The sequence below is a fragment of the Panthera pardus genome, unplaced genomic scaffold (assembly GCF_024362965.1).
Source record: "Panthera pardus isolate Hobbes unplaced genomic scaffold, ASM2436296v1 HiC_scaffold_27, whole genome shotgun sequence".
In the NCBI taxonomy this organism is placed as follows: Eukaryota; Metazoa; Chordata; class Mammalia; order Carnivora; family Felidae; genus Panthera; species Panthera pardus.
Window position 1 is genome coordinate 95,259,297 of NW_026526843.1, and position 23,142 is coordinate 95,282,438.

At 36.7% G+C, this 23,142-nt stretch overlaps 1 pseudogene; it reads right to left on the reverse strand.

Moving 5' to 3' along the window:
- Nucleotides 1-21,503: 21,503 nt before the first annotated feature.
- Nucleotides 21,504-22,667, reverse strand: LOC109249356 (RNA-binding motif protein, X chromosome-like; annotated as a pseudogene).
- Between the last annotated feature and the right edge of the window lie 475 nt (nucleotides 22,668-23,142).

Genomic DNA, 23,142 nt, shown 5'->3' on the forward strand with positions numbered 1-23,142 from the left:
TTGCTAATAAGGCAAATACGTGCATGTGTATATGTGTTTCTTCTCAGAAAATATGAGACTAAAGATGAGGTGGAGTGAGGTAACCACTCAAAATTCTGTGGTGAAGGACATTTTATAAATAGGGCTGATTAATGTTTAATGCATATTGTGTTGCACTGATGTAATACATTTATTTGGTCTCCTCAGGCCCAGATCTATCTCACTCATGGATGCTTTGCGTATGTGTGCTCGCTAACTGAGGTCATTATGACCCGGGCCAACCATGAAAAGATAGATTCATGGACACTACTTGAACTAAAAGCAATTTGACTATGTCATATTAATATGACTACCACAGGAGTGTGTGCCTTCTTCACAGTATAGTCCAGAGAAGTAAATCTACTTTCTCTCCCAAGTCTTACTTGCCATGACACATATTAGAGTCACTGCTCTCTGACTATAAACTGTTCAATGTTAGGTGTTTTACCTCATGCAAAGATCATATGAACCACACAAGTTATAGAACAGCTTTCTGTTCTTCCACAATCATTTTATAATGTGCAATTCTTCATCGGTGAGGTGCATCACAACTGCACACTCATATTGTCTAGGCATGTGCAGGCCTGCACTTATTTGAAACCCACATCTAAGGATTGTAATCCCTAATCTTCTAGGGCAGTAATTCTCAAAGTGTGGTTCACAGAAGGCAACATCAGCATCACTTGGCAGCTTTTTAGAAACGCAATGGTTTTGGCTCCATTCCAGACCTATTGAAGGAGAAACTCTTTGGAATGGAGACCAGCAATCTCTGTGTTACAACCTCTTCAGGTGATTCTGATGTATACTTAAGTTTGAGAACCACTGATCTAGGCTGGTGGCTAATAATATTAAATTTTCTGTTTTTGTTTTTTTTCTGAGAGCTGCACATCTTTGAGACCTATTTCTCAAGAGGAGCTGAGCACAAGCAAGAACAGATTTGTGCTAGCACATTGCTTACATACCTGATCATTCTCTGGTTAGGCTGCCGTGACCATATAACTTAACAATAATAAAGACTTTATATCTTGGAAAGTGATTCTGAACATTTTTTCAAAGCACAGACTATGAAGCTGGTCTGTGTGGGTTTGTTTCCTAGCTCTGACTGTACTAATTGTTCGCCTTGAGCAATTTACTTAACTTCTCTATGCTTCAGTTTTTTCATCTATAAAGTGGAGTTAATAATATAACTTTATTTATAACATTATATGAGATTAAATAAATATACATAAACTTTTTAGAACAATATCTGGATTGAGAGCTTTATATAAATACTTGATGTCATTAATACTAAGGAGAATATATTAGAAAGAACAGACAGCTGACATATGAGAAAATCAGATAGCATAGGAAATTTGTTGAAAGAACAGACAGCAGTTAACCTGGACAAAAGAAGACTAAGAAAACACATAACTGTCTTTACAGTGTGTTGTTCATAATAATAAAGTTATAAACAAAGAGAAGTTATAAGAAGGCCATCTTTGGTATTGAGTATATGTCATATATTGAAAGTATATTTCAGATGCTAAAATATTGAAATAGGGTAAAATTCAATGATAATGTACACTGGATATAGTATGATTGATGATTGCTTCTCCTGGATCTCTGTCTTTTGTCCATAACCTGTACTTAAATCTAACTGGGAAAAGTTCTTGTACCGGGAATGGGAGGGAGTAAGAGGATTAGGAAGTGGTAACTACTAGATTCTTCGGGAGTTTCTGACTACAGTCAACTATGTAAAGCAGAGACTTCATTCTCTTTACTTTTGTGCTTTTGACAGTTCAGGCTGTTTGAAAAACATACTCTTTTCTTAAACTCACAATGCAGTTACCTCACATTTTATGTGATAAAAATTTTGGATACCACATTGCATGCTATAGTGGAGTTTTAAGGAAATCCCATTAGGATTACTAAAGAGCTTCTATTCTAAGCCCCCTGAATGGACTTCTGCTGCTCTGATGTCTAAACTTCACTCCTGGGGCTCCTCAAACCTGTCTTTGATCAAGAAACTGCCCAGCAGTTCACCTCAAAGATGATACTCCAAAATGAAGTCTATTGTCCATTTACCTAATCTGGTTTGTCAATGAATTGTTAAAGATGTTGAATAGCACCCAAATTCCCATGTGGTTCTTTGTTTTTATGGCACTTACCAAAAGATATATATATATATATATATATATATATATATATATATATATATATATATATATTCATATTCAGCACCAAAAGGGCATAATCCTGTTCTGTTTGATTTATCATTGTAAACTCAGCACCAAGAAGAGATACAGCACAAGGAAGTATACACTAAGTAGGTTCTGAATTAATGGACAAGTGAATAAATGAATATATATATATCTTCTAAGTACAGATGGCCACTTTTTAAATAATGTACTATATCTAAAATCTGGCAGAGAATTATCAACAAAATTGAATACATACAATAAATTTAGTGTTGGGAACATTTAATAGACATCATGAACAGACTTAAGATATTAAAATTTGCATTTCACTGTTATTAAAATTCATGTCATTTTTCTCATAATACATGAAAGACCCCACCCCTTATTTTATGGATGCTAATTACAATGTAAAACACATTTTAATGTCATAATGGATGAGAAAATATCTGCAAACTGGTGAAGCATTGTTTAAATTACTAACTGGATTTCAGTAAACATTTAGTAGATTATCAATGACTTTAAGTCTATGTAATGAGTGATTGGAAGCCTTATAGAATATGGCATATTAATACCAAACAATTTGAATAACAAAAAGAATTAAGAAGTATAAGATATTAGGGATCTGTTAAAAAGACATTCAAAGTTTAAGGACATGGAGTTCATGTAAAACAACTGAAGTCTAGTTATCTAACATGTAGATAAATATTTAATTATAATAATCATTTTTTAGAATGCATACAAATGTAGAAACCTAAGGAAAATTATAACTTCACTGACAGAGAGCAAAAGAAAGGATAATTTGCTGTAGAAATGATAGCAGTGATAGAAATTCTAGAGGCAGTATGGGTTAGCAATTTGGCATCAGACTTGAATTCAGATTTGACTCTACCACTGACAAGCTGAAAGACTTAGGCAAATTATAAAAACTTTCTAAGCCTGTCTACCCTGTTCAACACCTATCTTCCTTGACTTATGATGGGGTTACATCCTCTTAAACCCATTATAAATTGAAACTAATGTAAGTCAAAAATGCATCTAATACACCTAACTTTGCCTAGCCTACCTTAAACCTGCTCAGAACACTTATAATGGCCTACAGTTGAGCAAAATCATCTAACAGAAAGTCTAGTTTATAATAAAGTGCTGAATAACTCGTGTAACTGATTGAATATTGTACTGAAAGCAAAAAAAACAGAATTGTTGTATCAGTTGTTTACCCTTGCAATCACGTGGCTGACCAGGAGCTGTGGCTCACTGCCACCACCAGCATAATGAGAGTATTGTATAATACTCTAGCACAGGAAAGGTTTAAAATTCAAATTTTGAAGTAACGTTTCTACTGAATGCATATCGTTTCCATACCATTGGTTGAAAAAAAATCTTAAGTTGAACCATTTTCAGTTAGGAATCGTCTGTGTTTCTCTTTCTTCCTTCATTTTTTTCTTTCCCTTTTCTTCGTTTCCTGTCTCCCCATTTCCCTCTCGCCCACACTGCCCTTGTTCATATGCCCACACAGAATTTGTGTTTGAGAACGCCAAGTTTCATTTTTTTTTATAAATGCAGTGCATTTTTAGCGATATTATTGCCACAGAATCTAATTTCTTAAGCCATCTATAAGACCTATTTTCCTCCTGGGGGAGGGAGATATATTCTCTATGCAAAAGGCTGATAAATGGTAAACATCAGGACAGATATAGTGAAGGCAAAAATTATTGCAGAGAAACATTTTACTCCTCAGCTCCCACTGATCTCTTCAATACCTGTTTTTTAGATAATCTGGTCCAGAAGGTTTACTCATCATATTTAACGTTGTTGTTTTTTTTTTTTTAATGTATCAACTCATATCAATATCATTCTACGTTGACAGACAGATTATGTTTTTCTCTGCCAGCCCCTTTTGTTTCCTAGATTCCAGGGGTAGATTAGGGCTAATAACAAACAGCTGATCAAGACCTGCAAGGAAAATATATTTGAGGATAGTTTCTCCCTCTAGTTTACCCTCTCTTTTAATAATTGTAATGTTTTGGTTGAAAATACCATCCTGGAACACAAAAGCATTCAAATATTTGTATTTTAGATTTTATGTGAGAACATATGAAATATTTGTATTTAAATCAAATGTGTGCCTGCTTATGGGATCTGCAGTAATGACAGGACATCCAAAATTGGCCTTTTAGGGAACCCTCTTGCATTGGTGGTAGGAATGCAAACTGGTGCAGCCACTGTGGAAAACAGTGTGGAGGTTCCTCAAAAAATTAAAAATAGAATTACCCTATGACTCAGCAATGGCTCTTCTAGGAATTTATTCAAAGGACACAGGAGTGCTGATTCATACAGGCACATGTACCCCAATGTTTATAGCAGTGTTTTCAACACACATACACACACACACACAATGGAATACTGCTCAGCAATGAAAAAGAATGAAATCTTGCCATTTTCAACAATGTGGATGGAACTGGAGGGTACCATGCTAAGTGAAATAAGTCAGTCAGAGAAAGACAGATACATGTTTTTACTCATACATGGAAGTTGAGAAACTTAACAGAAAACCATGGGGGAAGGGAAAGAAAACAAATAGTTACAAACAGAGAGGGAGGCAAACCATAAGAGACTCTCAAAAGTAGAGAACAAACTGAGGGTTGATCAGGGTGGGGGAGGGTGGGGAAAATGGGTGGTGGGCATTGAGGAGGGTACTTGTTGAGATGAGCGCTGAGTGTTGTATGTAAGTTATGAATCAAAGGAATCTACTCTTGAACCCAAGAGCACACTGTATACACTGTATGTTAGCTAACTTGACAATAAATTATATTAAATAAATAAATGGATAAAATAAAATAAAATTTACAAAACAACAACAAAAACCAAAATTGGCCTTTTATAGGATGGCACTACTACATGTGAAGGAAAAACCGTGAAATAACAGACATAGGTATTGTAATTTAAAGGTAATGGAACAAAGTATCTTAGGGTTTATAAACAAAGATTTCTGTACCTTTGATTGACAAGGCTATCATATTATCTATTGAAAATCTTCTCTTATAACAATCACTGTAGTCCTCTTTGTACATGAGAAGAGTTTTGGTTCATCAAATATATATTTTTCACTTTGTTATCCTAAATTTGTGGTTAATCTACTTTCAGCTCTCTCCAATTAACATCATCATTTTTAAGTTTTGAATACTCCACTGCTTCTTCATCATTTCCAAGCTTCAGGTTACTGCTAGTGACACACTGGGTTTACTTGTAAGCAGGAGAGTGCCAAATAGAAAAGCAAGATGAGCACAAGGAGCCAGGTTAGAAGCCACAGCAAAATGATAAAGGACTTATCTACAATGAAAATATTTAGTGAAGATTAAATTAGGTGGTATTTGTAAAACTCCTAGGAAGATGTATATTAATCTATACTAGTATAGTAGTAGAAGATATCTCAATAAATGATAGCTTTTACTTTGTTTCCGACTTCCTTTAATTTCAATTATAGACATGTAGTTATCAGCATATTATTTTCCTATCTCTAACTCAGGAGATGGCTTTTCAGTTCTTGACATGGATAAGAAACATTGGAGTTAGAATAACCTTATTTTGGAAATGGCTCCAAAGCAAACTGGCCCTGTGATGTAAGTTAAAGGCAACTTAATTAACTTCTCTTGGTCTTTCCTATTTGTAAAATCAGAATAGTTTACAGGTGTAATGAAATGAATTGAGATTATGAGTAATGAATATGAATACAGTTTATAAGATGTAAGACACCTCAACTTATAATTAAACAAACATTTAACTCCTCCAGTAGATTTATATAAAATCTTCAGAGAATGACATGAAAGGTTTCAAAGATTTATTCAAGTAACCTCCCTTCCTACCCCAACAATTATCATACATTCCTAGCCAGATATTTTTCTTTTTTTGGCAAGGAAAGGGATAAAATATGCTTTGTCACAAGAGCCATCAATGTTTTAAAACAAGCATTTATTAATTTAGAAAACTATCACAGCAATTTGAACAATAGTTAGCTGTACTTTTCGAGCAGCTATTTAATCTACTTTAGTCTTATTAGAATAAGCCACAGGAATAATTTTAAACTGAAAACTGAGGTCTGAGTTTCCATTTTAGTGTTGGCCAAATTAGCATTGGTGTAGGGGACAAGAGTGCTTTTTTTTTTTTTTAATCATGCCTATCATCTCAGCTCTGTTTTACAAACTATTTCAAGAACTACAGTGAAAATTCAGAGACTAGGACAGACATGAAATGTGAACTTACCTCCAGGGAGATTTGACCAGTTGGTTGAAACTTAATAGTAATGAGATTGAATTACCTGTTATGTACCAATGGAGTATATTCTATTCTATGGCTTCAGGCTACACCTCAAATTTAGCCAATCATCTCAGCATTGTATACCAGACTTAATTGGATGAATCAGTAAAAATCTATCTCCAAGACTATAAAAATGTCTAAGATTATATGCCCTACTCTTCTGAGTTAGTATCATTATATTCTGATTTGGAGAGGAGCAAATGGATTTGAATACAAGGTAATAAACTTCAAGCCAAGCCAATCTCCCAAACTTCCTCTGATATCAATTATTTCTAAGTTCTACATTATACCTCTAAGTCAGAGTCAGGTCCAGCATAAAAAAAAAAAAAGCAGGATTATACTTGGTTAATAAGTTCTCCAAGTCTGGAAATGATTGATTCTTGGAGGCAGCTCATGCTAGACTGAGAGGTCATATTTATGATTGAGTCCCTCAAATCCCACTAGCATCCCTAGCATATGCCAAGCACAAAAGAAACATTTATTCAATGACTGATAACATGTCAGAAGGGGTTTTATTGAGCATTTTGTCAAGGATCAACTCCCCCAAAACTGTCAGAAATACTTGTTGATAAAGCAAGTCTAAGTTTACGAGATACAATGCACTAAGAGAGAACATCTTGACAGGGGGTTAGCAGTATCTCAAAGTGAGGAAATTAGGAAAACATATTTATAGGGTTTTGGGGCCTAGGATGGATGATTTTAAGCCAGGTCTTGTAATGTGGGAAATTGACCAGGAATGGGCAAAGTTCATAACATAATAGCTTTCAACTGGTAGGCACAGTGAGGCAAGGGCTTGAAATATTCTAGATGAGCAAACTGTTAATCTTCATGAAACAGCTTTTTTTTTTCAAATTGATAATATTTATTCATTTTTGAGAGACAGACAGAGTGCGAGTGGAGGAGGGGCAGAAAGAGAGGGAGGCACAGAATCCGAAGCAGGCTCCAGGCTCTGAGCTCTCAGCACAGAGCCTGATGCAGGGCTTGAACCCACAAACCATGGGATCAAGGCCTGAGCCGAAGTCGAACACTTAACCAACTGAGCCACCTAGGTGCCCCTTCATAAAAAATCTTATTAACTGACTCATAGATTTACCTTTGAGGAATTGGTATTTCTTGGTGCAAGAACTAAGGTACTTTTCCTGGGTATCGGTATAATTTAATATTAAGAAAGTATGCCTGGTCCCAGTATTATTTAACACAGAAACAGGAAATACTGTTGATTTTAGTTAATTGAAAATTAAATGAAAGGTAATTAAACTTTTATAGAACCACCTAATGACAAAAATCATCTTAATGAACTAGTCACATCTACTTAATTGCAAAGAAATTACTATCTCAGTGCAAAGAATTCAGTAATATAGTCTTAGTTAATTCTTTGTATGTTTACTCTAAGTCTTCCTGAAAGTAACTGAATGGACTGGTAGAGTAATCAGCCCTTTTCTGAGGTAGCCAAAGCCTTGTATCAATTTTAATTAACCAATTTTGGCACTTGAGAGTTTTTGCATCTGTGTCTGCCTAATTTATTTTTCCATACTCCATGTGGGAGGCAGTAAGCAATAAGAGAAGACTGAATTTTTTTCATCTTTCTGCTAATTAATATTTCTGGCATTTCAAATGTTGGTACTTTATCATATATAGGTAAAACTTACACTTTTTGAGTTAATTACTTCAGGTTTTGATTGGAAGATTAATCTCTCTTTGGCTACATTACCTTCCACACATATTCTAGATCTTTGCTTCTTCTACTGAGCTTCACTAGCCTATAGCATTCTATCCTGCATGAAACAGGATAGAATGTCCCTTTTCTTCCACTCTTTCTGTTGTTTTAGGATTTTGTATTTTTCTATTCCTTTATGGCTTTACTGTTGTTTAATGGGGTTTTAGGAAGAAAAGGACAAAAGGGTACATACTTGGTATGTCATTTTCACTGAGATACTTTTTGGTTACTTTTGTGCATTGATTTGGATGTTATATTTGTTTTTAAATAGGTATTAGGTTAATAAAATCTGTACTACTCTAAAATATCAATTTTAATGGAAAGCAACATAGAATGGTGAAAAATAACTCTAGATTTAGAGCTAATTCAGCTTTTGTTCCAGTTTTTATGATTCTAGCTTTATGAAATCGAACAAGTCATTTAACCTTTTTGATTTCAGTACCTTTATCTGTCAAACTGTCAGGTTATTCTACATGCCCTTCTAAGTTTCTTCCAAAGCTAATAAGATGATTGTATTTAATCCCAAGACAAGGAATCTAAATTAACTACATTTGAGTAATGAACAATTTGATTATTTTAGCACAAGTTTTATGATTATTAAATCTCAAATCCCAACTTTTTGGTCTTAAGTCTCAGGTCTACATGCTTTAAAATATTTTAATACATTTGTAGATATAGATATAGGGCAGCTAGATAAACTACAATTCAGTTCAATTCTGACAATGACTACCTGATGGTTAGTATCAGATTTCACAGGTTCAGTTCCACAAGACTGGCTTCACTTCAGATACCAGTCACAACTATCAGGTTCCCAGGTTATTCACATTTCTGTCAGACTTAGCTACTAAGTCTAACGTTCTCACAACCCCCTCAAGTTTGATAATCTGCTCGAATGACTCACATAACTTGAATACAAGTTTGCTTACTATTATGGTTTGTTATAAAGGATACAAAGGAACAGCCAGATAAGACCTACATAGGGCAAGGCCTGGAAGTATCCTGAGTGCAGAAGCCTCTGTCTTTTGGAGTTGGGGCATGCCATTCTTCCAGCACATGGGTGTGTTCACCAATTCAGAAGCTTCCCAAACTCCATCAGTTAGGGGTTGTTATGGAGAATTCATTACATAGGCATAATTGTGGCCATTGGTGATTAACTCAATCTCCAGCCCCTCTCTACTACCCATAGCTTCTGTGTAGGGGTGAAATATCCAAGCTTCTAACAAGGTTTGATCACTCTGGGACCAGGCCCCATCCTGTAACTATATAGGGGTCCATCAAGACTTGCCTCATTAGATGTTACTATCACCTTTATGACAGGAAATTCTGATGGCTTAGGAGCTCTGTGCCAGGAAACAGGATACAAAGACCAAATACATTTTTGTTATAATACATAATATGGATGTACATTTACATATATAGAGAGAAATTTAATGCATATTTCCTTCCCATTTTAAAAACTGTCTCTTTTTACTTAAAAGTCTTGGATTTTAATTCACTTTTTATTAAAGAAACTTTTACAAGAAACTCATCAGACTACATAAGCAAACAATATGAATTTTGCCCACATACTCAATTGGTTTCATCAGGGGCATAACTACTCCCTTGTGGTATATTAGATACTTAAGGAAGCTATGTAAGCTCTGCAAGTCACAAGAGTATAATTTGATAAATTGCAACTTCAATGGATTATTAACTTTTTACATAATATATTTCAATTAAAACAAAATTGGATCTCGATGAAATCACATAGTTGATGCTGAGTTTGGTCTATGAGTAGAAGAGTACGCACTGGAAATGTTACTTGAAGATGTATTACCTACAAGAAATCCAATCACTTTAGAAGGGAGCTCACTCACATTTGGCTGCAGGCAGCCACACAGAAAATGACTGGATACATATCTTAACCCTTCATCTTCCTCAGAGACTCTCCTAGGTCTTATCTCCAATATAAAATAATACTCATCTGAATACTACAAAAATAACCACTTTTAAAAATCCAGCTTGAAAAGTTGTGGTATTAATTTCCCCTCACCATAGTATCTGAGTAAGTTAGAACTCTTCAAACCTAGTACACTTATAGAGCTAGATTGTCTCTATGCTTTTAAACTATGCTCTGCTAAGAACTGACTCATTTTGAAAGTAGAGTTAATTATTTCTCGCCCATTAAGGTCACATTTGAATGTACTGAAGAGCAGTTATTATAACCCACATTATCTGTGCTTTCATAAACTGACTTATCTTTGAATTGTAATTTAAGGCCTTAGTAGAGTCAATGAATTCTATAGCAAGAAGAGACATCTTGTTATATTTATTTATCATATTTTTGATTGATTTTTGTTATACTACTTTAACTTTGTGTGGTTTTTCACTATTCACTGCTGTTAGTGTCCTGATTGGCCTGTATACACAACCCACTGAGAAATGAGTCCATTAAACTGTGCTATTAGTATAATGCAAGTTCTATACAGTGCCAGCTTAGAGTAATATTTGATGAAACATTTCTCTCTCTCTTGAGATCTTTTGACTTCATCTTCCACCCACACACATCTGTGTTTCTAATTTAAATAGGCTAGCTTAGTACTTCCTTATTCTGACTGAATCGTCTTTGGTGATACCTATGTCTAATGTAGCCAAGTTTTTAGTTGTATCCTTTAAAAATATATCTCCCAGGTTCTGTTTGCAAGCAAATATTGATACCAGGAGTATTTATAAGTTTTTAAAGATAATATTGCCTCTTTCCTTCCTCTCTTTCTCTGTAAAAAAAATAGATATACAAAGATACAAGTGAAATTTTTACTTCCAAATTACCATCTCATCATTTGACCTTCATGGGTATATTGTAATTTTTCTCACTTCATAGACTAAATTAACTAGTTTATAAAACATGATCAACTTGAAAAAATTTATGCCAGTTTAATATACCTTTACTGGATGAAAAAGGCCTTTATGATTTAGGGGACTAACTGATTCTCTAAAGCTAGCATTTCCTATGGCATGGCTTTTCTAATGTAATGGAGAACATCTATGAGCCAAAGATGGCTCCTATATATTATTTATTTCTTCACTGCAGGCTGAGATCCATTAGCTTAAAAGCCCACTGAAGCCCACCTCAAATATTTCTACATTCCAATTATTATTTTTTATTGGGATATAATTGACATATAACATTGTATATGTTTAAGGTGTACAACATGTTAATTTAATACATTCATATATTACAATCCAAACAAGCATATTTTCAACTTTTTGGAGCATGCCCGCTTTGCATACCTCACAAAACCACACCCAACATATGCCAACCATATGTTAAGGGAAGCCTCTGGCTAAAAGATCCCAAGTTGCTGCTGCCCGTTGGAGTTCTCTGACCCAGAGATTTCCTGCTGTGCTGTTGAGTGACATCACCTTAAAATTAGGCACCTTTTCTGAGTCCCCTCCTTCCTAGGAGTTCTCATGCTCTCTGCTCCTTCTGAGTAGGGACAATACCAGTAGCCTCTGGATAGCCTTCTACTATGAGGGACTTCCTCAGAAAGCAAACCTGTCAAAGGATTGCTTCATAAACCTTGTGTGTGCTACTGTCACCTTGTGGTCATATCTTTTTCCCTGATCAGTCCCCAAATCCCTTAAACCCAAGAGAACTCATATTATATTTTTCAAGGCAGAGCATGCTTACCACAAAGACAATACTTTCTCTTTTCATTTATTAGATGGGACAAAGTAAGTAGACTTCAGTATAGTTGTCTTGTTTTGAAAGAATATTGAAAAATGGTTAAACAGAGTATCTTTAAGCAAAATAAACTTTCTCCTTCTCTTCCATCATTTTAGTATGTCCTGCTTCTCTTCTATTCTTTGTCTATGAAATTTATTATGCATATTCTATATAAGCAGCACTCTGCTAAGAGCCATAGCATATACACAGATGAAAATACACAATTCATATTCTCAAATTTTCTGTATAAGTAATTTTAAAATCTTTTATTTACCTGAGATATATGAAAGAATTATATTTTCATTTACTCAAATAGACATAATGATCCTAAATTAGTTATTTTATTTGAAGCAGTGGCATTACAAAACCTTAACATTTTCATTATTTAGAGAAACATGTACCAAGCAAAGGGAAAAAATGCCCATATATGTAATTTGAACAATGATTTTGGAAATTGAAAAGGTGTTTGAAATTTACAATATTCCAGAAAAAAAGAGGACAAAATAGATAAGAAGAAATATAAAAATCCCTGCAATTATATGTCAATTTTGGTTTACTTCTACACTTGGATTAATTTACACATTAATATATTGCAATATATACTTATATATGTGCACAGTGGCATTTGATTTTGTAAGTTGAAAACTTCTTCTACCTTTTGAAATTTAGAGTCATCTTTAGTAACATTTGAGTGTCTCCCATTTGCCAAGCAGAGTTCTAAAAAGTAGCTTATGTTAATGCAGAGCAATGACTGTTTCAAACAGGTCTCCAAAGAAAACAAGAGGAAGTGATGTCAGTATCATGGGAACACATGACATTCCTTGCATTTGTCTTTCCCCCCAAGATAAAACTTCAGCATCCGTCCTCAGTATGCATCCAAAGTACCTTTGTGGGAGCTGTGGGATTCAACACCATATGCCAAGGAACTTGGGAGGAGGCTTGCCTACCTGTGTGTTGGGTAATAGACAGATAGATCTCAGTGACAGCTATTGAACTTGCAATGACCCATGAACTGGCACCAGCCCCTCTCAGTCAGAGTCTTAGACAATCATCTAAGGACAAGAAAACCTTCGCAGAAATCCAGACTCCCAGAGAAGTCTCAGCACATTGCTGGAACAAAAATGTACAAGTTTGGACACAATGGAGTGAGTAAGACAAATGGCTTGACTTTACCTGCATCACCCCTACCCTAAGGCAGCACAGCTTACGGCCAAGAAAGATCTCGTAGCCCATGATTTCTCCTGCAGAGGAAAACAAGCATGTATGCATGAGCACATGGCTTCTTCACTGATATGGGATACTTCCAAAGGAGCTCATTTCTCTCTCACCCATCCAGAGTACTAAATTGTGAGTCATATGACTGGAGATTGGAAAGAAGTGATGACAGCTGCAGATAGGACTCTCAGAGGGCATTTAAAGTACACACATCTTACTAACTGCATCACAGACTTCATCAAGGAGCCCATTCATGAATAGATGGGAATGCTTCACTTGCAGATCTACCTCTCACCCTGCCCAGATGGCTCACAGGAACCTCCAGTGCTCTGAGTACCTCATGCACACACACCCCTCCATCCCGACCTTGTGACTGGCTCTCAGTGCAAGCTCCTGATGGCATTGCTGAGAACAAGCTTTGGCAGATGGAAAAGCTGAAAGCTGGCCCAAACCTTCAGGCCAGGGAGAGACCATAAATGTGAGTTTTAGCTCCCTTTGAGAAAACAAGAGAGGCTCTCAGCACTTGGCCTTGGTGCCTTGCAGGATCCACAGAAATCATACAAGCTTAAGAATTCTGCCACAAGAGGGAGCAAAAAGCATGGAGAAGGTGTACCCATAGGAAGTCTGAGATAGCCACAGAATCTCTAGGAGAGCCGACAGAAGTTAGCGCTCTCCAAAAGTCAGGAAAGACTTGAGAAAGTGACAGCTAATGCAAATGGAAATAGTAACACTGAACTTCAGGGATCATGAAAAAATCAGGTAATATTACACCACCTAAGATCACAATAGATTCTAGTAACTGACCAAGCTCCAGGTCCTCGGGCCTGGTCTGGGCCAGGACTAACAGGAGGTGAGCCCAGGAATCCATCGAACCCACCCTCTCAAGCCTGGAATTCAGATAGGACAGGCTTTATGTCCACCATTCCCCTCTCCAAACTCCAGGAACACTTAAAGGGTCCTTTCTACCTGACTACAGGAAATTGGGGGGCTGGGAGGGAAGGAGCTGAAAATATATATTTGGTATCAAAAATAGCTCTTTTAAGAAAACTCATTGAGCTACAAGGAAACCATGAAAATAATACAACAAAAAGAGAAGCTAAACAAAGAGGTAAAAATCATATAAAAGAACCACAAAGAAATTCTGGAGCTGAAGAATACAATGAAAAAAATGAAAAATGCGACACAGATCATCAACATCATAATGAATAAAGCAGAAGAAAGAACCTGTGAGTTATAAGGAATTTTCAAATTATCTATTCAGAGAAGAACAAAGAAAAAAATATCTGTGGGATACCATCAAAAGTGCCAATATGGAAATTATTAGAGTTCCAGAAGGAGAAGAGAAGGAAAGGAGGGCAGAAAGATTATTTAAAATAAATAATGGCTGAGAACTTTCAAAATCTGGGGAGAGATTTGAATTCATAAGTTCATGAAGCTCATGGTCAACAAAAAGTCTACTTAAGGAGATCCTCTCCAAAAGGAGAGGATAATAATAATAATAATAAAACTGTCAAAAAATCAAAGACAAAGAGATAAATTAAAAGTGGCAAGAAAAAAGAGAAAGCTTACAACTTACAAGGAACCCCCCATAACGCAATCAGCAGATTTCTCAGCAGAAATTTTATAGGTCAGGAGAGAGTAGAATGGTATATTCAAAGTGTTGAAAGAAAACAAGCAGCCAATTAAGAGTACTTTGCCATCAAAGGTGTCCTTCAGAAATGAAGGTGAGGGGAGGGGCCAGCATGGCAGAGAAGTAGAGGGATCCGAACTTTCCTCTTGAAGCCAAAGGACTTTGAACCCCAAGAGTCTGGGAGGAAAAGAGACAGTTGTGCTTCCAGAGACGGACCAGGACAACCTGAGGGGCCATAGGTGCATGATTGCAAACTGGGAGAGATAAAACAAACGGAGGGGAGGGATCCCCTTCTGTGGAAAGACAAAGGGAAGAGAGAGGCTGCGGAAGCATAGGACTGTATCTGGACAAGAGAAAAACCTCAGACCCTGACAGAGAAAGATCCAATCTGTAACTGTAGGGCTTTCTCCAGACTGAGGCCGGCTGCCTGGATTGTGCATGTAGGGAGGAGGGGAGCCAGCCTCGGGCTCAGTGGCTAGGTCAGGGGCACAGTCTGCAGTAGGAGAAAGTGATTCCTTCCCTGGAGTGCTGTGGGACAGGACAAAGCCTGCCGGCATCAGGCAGCTAGGAACCAGATATCAGGCAGTGCTGAGCCGTGCTTCCCCAGTAACGGGGTGCACAGAGTGTGAGTCTGAATCCCAATCAAGCACCAGGTACGGGAGTCAGTGGAGTGAGACAAACCACCTCGTTTGTGCCCACAGCACGATGAGGACTGCTCAAACAGAGTGATTTGGAACACCGGGTCAGTGGAGGAGAAACTCGGGGGTCGCCATTTTTGTCCCCATGACCAACAAGGTGGGGCTTCAAGGAATGGATGGTAGGCTGACAGAGGAGGTGGGACCCACCTACATCAAACCACGCCTCTCAGCACCTAGTAAATGCGCATCTATAAGAGCGGGATTGATACAGATGAACCAGACGGCCCCTCCATCAGACCAGTGCCGTTGCACTGCCTGGTTTAATTCTTGGACAATTCTTATGATATAGATATACGCTTCCTTCCTTTTCTCCTTCTTATCTCTTCCTTCCTCTGGTCTGGTTACTCTGGTTGTTGGTTAGTTTAAGCAGACACATGTAATACTTTCTCTTGATACATGTTTTACACCTCCGTCTTTATTTTCCTTTCTCTCTCCCTGGAATAATTATGCCATATAGTTTCTCTGTCTGGACTACTTTATCTTCTTTTCTTGTTCTCCACCTCTTTCTTTATTTTCCTTTCTTTCTCTCTGGATTAAGCAGCATAGTCTCTCTGCCTGGTCAATGTTTATTCCCCACCCCTGTCATTACTCTCTTTGTATGGGATAAGGCTTCTTCCATCAGCACCACCTCCACACTGTTGTTTACTTGTAGCTGATGTTTCTCATTTTTTGTTTTGTTTTTTTTGTTGTTGTTGTTGTTGTTTGCTTGTTTGTGTTTTTTTGTTATCTATTTGTTTTTTGTTTGTCTGTTTGTTTTCCTTTTCAGGGCTACTTCAATGACAAATCAAACACACCTGGTGGAGGGTCCAAATCATCACTATGAGTAGGGAGATAAAGTAACCTAAGTCACAAAAACAGAGAGCAAGTAACACTCTCCAAAAAACACCTGAAAGTCCAGGCACAGAGAACTCCCTTCAAAATCAACAAAACAGGTCAACACCATGACATATCATAGTGAAACTGGAAAAATACAAAGATAGAGAATTCTGAAAGCAGCTAGGGACAAACAGACTTTAACCTACAAGGGTAGACACATAAGGGTAGTAACAGACCTGTCTAATGAAACTTGGCAGGCCAGAAGGGAATGGCTGGAAATATTCCATGTGCTGAATAGGAAAAATATGCAGCCAAGAATCCTTTCTTTATTAAAATTTTTTTTACATTTATTTATTTTTGAGAGACAGAGAGAGACAGAGCACAAGTGGAGGAGGAGCAGAGAAAGAGAGAAGGAGGCAGAGAATCGGAAGCAGGCTCTAGGCTCCAAGCTGTCAGCACAGAACCTGATGCGGGGCTCGAACTCACAAACTATGAGATCATGACCTGAGCTGAAGTCGGACACTCAACCGACTGAGCCACCTGGGCGCCCCCAGCACCCTTTCTTAATAAAAACTCTCAAGAAAGTCAGGAGAGAAGGAATATACCTTAACATCATAAAAACCATATATGAAAGGCCCACAGCTAATATCATCCTCAATGAGGAAAAACAGATCAGGAACACGACAAGGATGTCTACTTTACCACTGTTGTTTAATATAATGTTGGAAGTCATAGCCTCAGCGATCAGACAACAAAATGAAATTGAAGGCATCCAAATTGGGAAAGAAGAAGTCAAACTTTCACTTTTCACAGATGACATGATGCTCTACCTGGAAAACCTAAAAGACTCCACCGAAAAACTGCTAGAACTAATATATGAATTCAGCAAAGTCACAGGCTATAAAATCAATGTACAGAAATCGGTTGTATTTCTATACACCAATAATGAAGCAACAGAAAGAGATATCAAGGAATTGATCCCATTTACAATTGCACCAAGAAGCATAAAATACTTAGGAATAAATCTAACCAATGAGGGGAAAGATATGTACACTGAAAACTATAGAAAGCTTATGAAAGAAATTGAAGAAGACACAAAGAAATGGAAAAACATTCCATGCTCATGGATTGGAAGAATAAATATTGTTAAAATGTTGATATTACCCAAAGCAATCTATACATTCAATTCAATCCCAATCAAAATTGCACTAACATTCTTCTCAGAGCTAGAACAAACAATCCTAAAATTTGTGTGGAACCCCAAAAGACCCGAATAGCCAAAGTAATGTTGAAAAAGAAAACGAAAGAGGAAGGCATCACAATTCCTGACTTTAGCCTCTACTACAAAGTTGTAATCATCAAGACAGTATGCTATTGGCACAAAAACAGACACATAGACCTATGGAATGGAATAGAGAACCCAGAATTGGACTCACAATTGAATGGCCAACTAATCTTCGACAAAGCAGGAAAGAGTATCCAGTAGAAAAAAGCCAAGTCTCTTTGGCAAATGGTGCTGGGAGAACTGGACAGCAACATGCAGAAGAATGAAACTAGGCCACTTTCTTACACCATACACAAAAATAAACTCAAAATGGATGAAGGACCTGAATGTGCAGCAGGAAACCATCAAAGCCCTAGAGGAGAAAGCAGTCGACAACCTTTTTGGTCTAGGCCGCAGCAATTTCTTACTTGATACATCTTCAAAGGCAAGGGAATTAATAGCCAAAATGAACTATTGGGACCTCATCAAGATAAAAAGCTTCTGCACTGCAAAGGAAACAATCAAGAAATCTCAAAGGCCACTGATGGAACGGGAAAAGATATTTGCAAATGACATATTGGATAAAGGGTTAGTATACAAAATCTATAAAGAACTCACTGAACTCCACACCTGAAAAAACAAATAATCAAGTGAAGAAATGGGCAGAAGATATGAATAGACACTTTTCAAAGAAGACATCCAAATGGCTAATAGACACATGAAAAGATGCTCAACATCGTTCATTATCAGGGAAATACAAATCAAAGCCAGTTTGAGATACTACCTCACACTTGTCAGAGTGACTGAAATTAACAACTCAGGAAACAACAGATGTTGGTCAGGGTGTGGAGAAAGGGGAACTCTCTTGCATTGTTGGTGGGAATGTAAACTGGTACAGCCACTCTGGAAGAGTGTGGAGATTCCTCTAAGAATTAAAGATAGAATTACCCTACAACCCAGCAATAGCACTATTAGGAAATTATCCAAAGGATACAGGAGTGATGATTCATAGGGGCACATGTACCCCAATGTTTATAGCAGTGCTATCAACAATAACCAAATTATGGAAAGAGCCCAAATGTCCATCGACTGATGAATGGATAAAGATATGATATATATGTATGTGTATACACACACACACACACACACGCACACACACACAATGGAATACTTCTCAGCGATGAAGAAGAATGAAATCCTGCCATTTGCAACAATGTGGATGGAAATGGAGGGTATTATGCTAAATGAAATAAGTCAGTCAGAGAAAGATATCATATGTTTTCACTCATATGCAGAAGTTGAGAAAATTAATAGAAGTCCATGGGGGAAGGGAAAGAAAATGAATAGTTATAAACAGAGATGGAGGCAAACAATAAGATACTCTTAAAAGCAGAGAACAAACTGAGGGTGGAAGGGGCAGGGGGGCAGGGAAATGGGTGATGAGCATTGAGGAGGCACTTGTCAGGATGAGCACTGCATATTTTATATAAGTAATGAATCACAGTAATCTACTCCCGAAGCCAAGATCACACTGTATACACTGTATATTAGCTAACTTGACAGTAAATTATATTAAAAAAAGAAAGAAAAAATAATTAAGAATAGGTCAATTAAATGATCCAGCAATTCCACATCTTAGAACATACCCAAAGGAAATGAAAACACAATATCAAAGAGATATATACACCCCCATGTTTACTGCAGCTATCATTCTCAATAGCCAAAGATATGGAGAAAACTTAAGTGCCTGTCAAAAGACTAATGGATGAAGAAGAAGTGGAATATATATACTTATACAATAAGATGTTATTCGGCCATGAGAAAGAAGGAAATCCTCTAATTTGTGACAACATGGATGAACACTGAAGACATTATGCTAAGTGAGATAAATCAGACACAGAAAGACAAATTTAGTATGATATCACTTATATGTGGAATCTAAGAAAAAGCCAAACTCTTAAAACCAGTAACATTGTGGTTATCAGGGGCTGGGGGATAAGAGAGAGACTGTTTAAAGGTTACAAACTGCAAGTAGCAAATAAATAAGTCCTGGAGATCTAATGTACAGTATAGTGATTACTAGAAACATCAAACTTGCTAAGAGACTTGATCTTAATTATTAATTAAATCTTAATTATTCCCAGAACAAAATAGAAATGATAATTATGTACTATGATAAGGTGGTAGCTAATGCTACAATGGCAATCATATTGCAATATATAAATGTATCAAATCAACATATTGTACACCTAAGTTACACAATTGTTATATGTCAAATATATTTCAATAAAATAACAAAAATAAATGGGTTGAGTAAAGTGTAGAGTTTTTATAGGCAATTGAAGATTAGTTGTTATCAGTATAAAAGAGACTGTTGTATGTTTAAAATGTTTTATGTAATCCTCAGGGTAACCACAAAGCAAAAATCTATGGTAGATTCACAAAAGATAAAGTGAAGAGAATCAAAGTATACCAATACAGAAGATCATAAATTCACAAAGGAAGGCAGCAAAAGAGGAAAAAATGAACAAGGGAACTAATGAACAACTATAAAACAGTAAAATGGCATTAGTAGGTTCTTATATATCAATAATTACTTTATATATTAATGGAATGAATTCTACCATCAAAAAGGCATAAAATAGCTGGATGGATAAAAAACAAGACCCAACTACACACTATCTACCAGAAACTCCCTTAAGCTTTAAGGACACACATAGGTTTAAAGTAAGGGGATGGAAAAAGACACTACAAGAAAATAAAAACCAAAGAGAAGAGAGGAAACTATACTTACATCAGTCAAATAGATTTTAAGCCAAAAACAGTAACAAGAAACAAAGAAGGTCATTATATAATGATAAAGAGATCAATTCATCAAAAGGATATAATAATTGTAAATTTATATGCACCCAACAATGGAGCACCAAAATATATTATGCAAATACTAACATATCTGAAGAAAGAAATAGATACCAATGTAATACTGGTAGGGGACTTCAATACCCTACTTTCAACAATGGATAGATCATCCAGACAGAAAATCAGTAAGGAGATATTGGACTTGAACTATACTTTAAACTAAATAAAACTAACATATATAATATAGAACATTCCATACAACAGCAGAAGAATACACAATCTTCTCAAGTGTGCATGGAACATTTTCAAGGATAGATCATATGATACGTCACAAAACAAGTCTTAATATATTTAAGAAGATTGGAATCATATCAAATTTTTTTTTTGTTTTGTTCTGGCCAAACTTTCTACTTAGTTTTCTGTAGTTGCTTGACACACAGTTAAATGGTCTTATTGGGGGACAGGAAAGGGGAGGTTCTTGTAGATTCCCAAGGAAATACCAGAAAGGCAAAATATGGCCTGCATTATCCATTTGCTTTTTGGGATTTACTGGACAAGTAGCACTTTCCTTACATAAGTATCTGATTCCAGGTTTTTCATAAGAAAAACATTGAGATTTTGGTTTGAAGACACTCTGAAATCCTAAGAGTAGCATACTCCCACCAGCCTTTAATAGCAAGCTTGTTTATATAAGCAGAAGGATTCACCTTTCCATTTTAGATGGCTAGATATTTATGGAAGGTCTTAGAATTACTTGCCTCATTTACTGGGAAAAATCGGATATAGCAAGTGGTCTTTTGGGACACTTTTACTTGGAAAACTACAACACTAGTATACAAATCAAGTGTTAACACATTTAACATTTGCTTATTGAAAGTAATGCCATAAAGTCCAATAGGATTAAACAGGTTTTACTTTTATTTCCCTCACAAAAACATAAAAAATTATGGTAAGGGAACTTAACAGGAAATTTTAAAAAGGTGATACATTTTTTCCTTTTAGTAGCCCTTGGGTATTTATGGCAGAAAAGGTCCCACTTTTTTGTTTGTTTCTTTTAACGGGGATTTTGGTCCAAGGTTTTGTTTGTTTTTAATATCTGCTTCTTCTTCCCCCTCTATCAGACTGGCTTCCTCCACAGCTACCACTACTAGGTGCTCTGCAGCTTGCAGTGCTGTAGGAATCACATGGAAGGGGATACATCCTTTCTATAGAAAGGGAAAGCTCTCTTTCTTGTGTGCCAACTGTATCATTTGAGTAGAGATCACTTCAGCTGCCTGAGTAACTGTCTTGACTTCCACCATATCCATTATGTGAGCTGCTGTAATCATAGCGACTACTTCCACCATAAGATGGCAGGGGCCCTTGTGTAGGTGGAGCACTATGTGAGTTACCATAACTTTCATATGAATCTCTATAGGAAGCTCCACTCGGAAGATCTGAATAGTTAGGATCAGGACCATAGCCATCTCTATCACTATAGCCTCTTGATGGGTAGTCATCATGTGAACTGGAATGATGATAATCACAGTAGGTAAAATCTCTTGGTGGTGATGCATAATCTCTTGTATCACAAGAATTTGGGTAATCTCTGGTTGAATAGCTGCCTTTAGTATAATACCCATCATCCCTTGGGGACAAACAAACACCTCTACAAGAGGGCAGGGGTTCACTTCAAGGTGGGCCTTCATAACTATCTCTTCCACATTGCACAGGAGCTCTTCTTTCCACTGCACTGCTGCTGCAAACTGGTCTGAAAGGGGAATATCTTTATGAGTAGGACAGCTACTTCATGGTGGTGATCCTTGTTACTGGAAGTGGTCACCTGGAAGAACTTAGGTTAAAATTCATGGAATAGCCACCATCATCCATGTGCCTTCAACGTGAGGGAGGTCCCTTGGTTCTTCCACTTCTTCCTCTTCCACCTCTAAGACCTCTTGAAGGGCCTCTGCTTCTTGGAGGTGGAGGTGGTCCACATCTACCACTTTCAAATGATGGTTTAGTTGCTTCTTCTACCTTGATGGCTTTCCCATCTAAGGACTTTCCATTCATGTCTCTGGCTGTATCCTTAACACCTGCTGGGCTTTCAAATGTGACAAAAGCGAATCCTCTTGATTTGTTGGTTTCACCATCTTTCACCACTAGAACTTCCACTATTCATCCACATTTATCAAACAATGCTTCAAGGGCTTTCTCGTTTGTTTCTGTATTAAGATCACCAATGAGAAGTTTTCCTGGGCCACCTGCTTCAACCATTTTTTTCCCTGGTGAGAGTTGGAGGGGAGATGATGATTTCAAGCTCTTACAAGCTTGCAGGCAGGGACTTTTCAGCAGCTCAGCACTAGGGAGGGCTGCTGGTTCTAAGAACATTAGAAGGAAGCTGCTAGCACTACTGCATAACAAGGGTGAACCTCATATCAAATTTTAATTCAATAAATTAATTGGCTACCTATTTGACTTTATGACATTGCTTTCAATAAGCAAATGTTAAATGTGTTAAGACTTGACTTGTGTACTAGTGTTGCAATTTTCCAAGTAAAAGATTAAAATTCTCCTATAACAGCATAGAAAACTTCTTCTGTTATAACACAGGAGAAAACAACATGTAGGCTTTAAATACAATACACAACTTCATAGTTTGAGTATAGCTTATCTGATCAACAGGATATATATGGGTATGCAAAATTCCATTAACTTTGCTAACTCTTAATATTTGTACCCATGTTTTAAA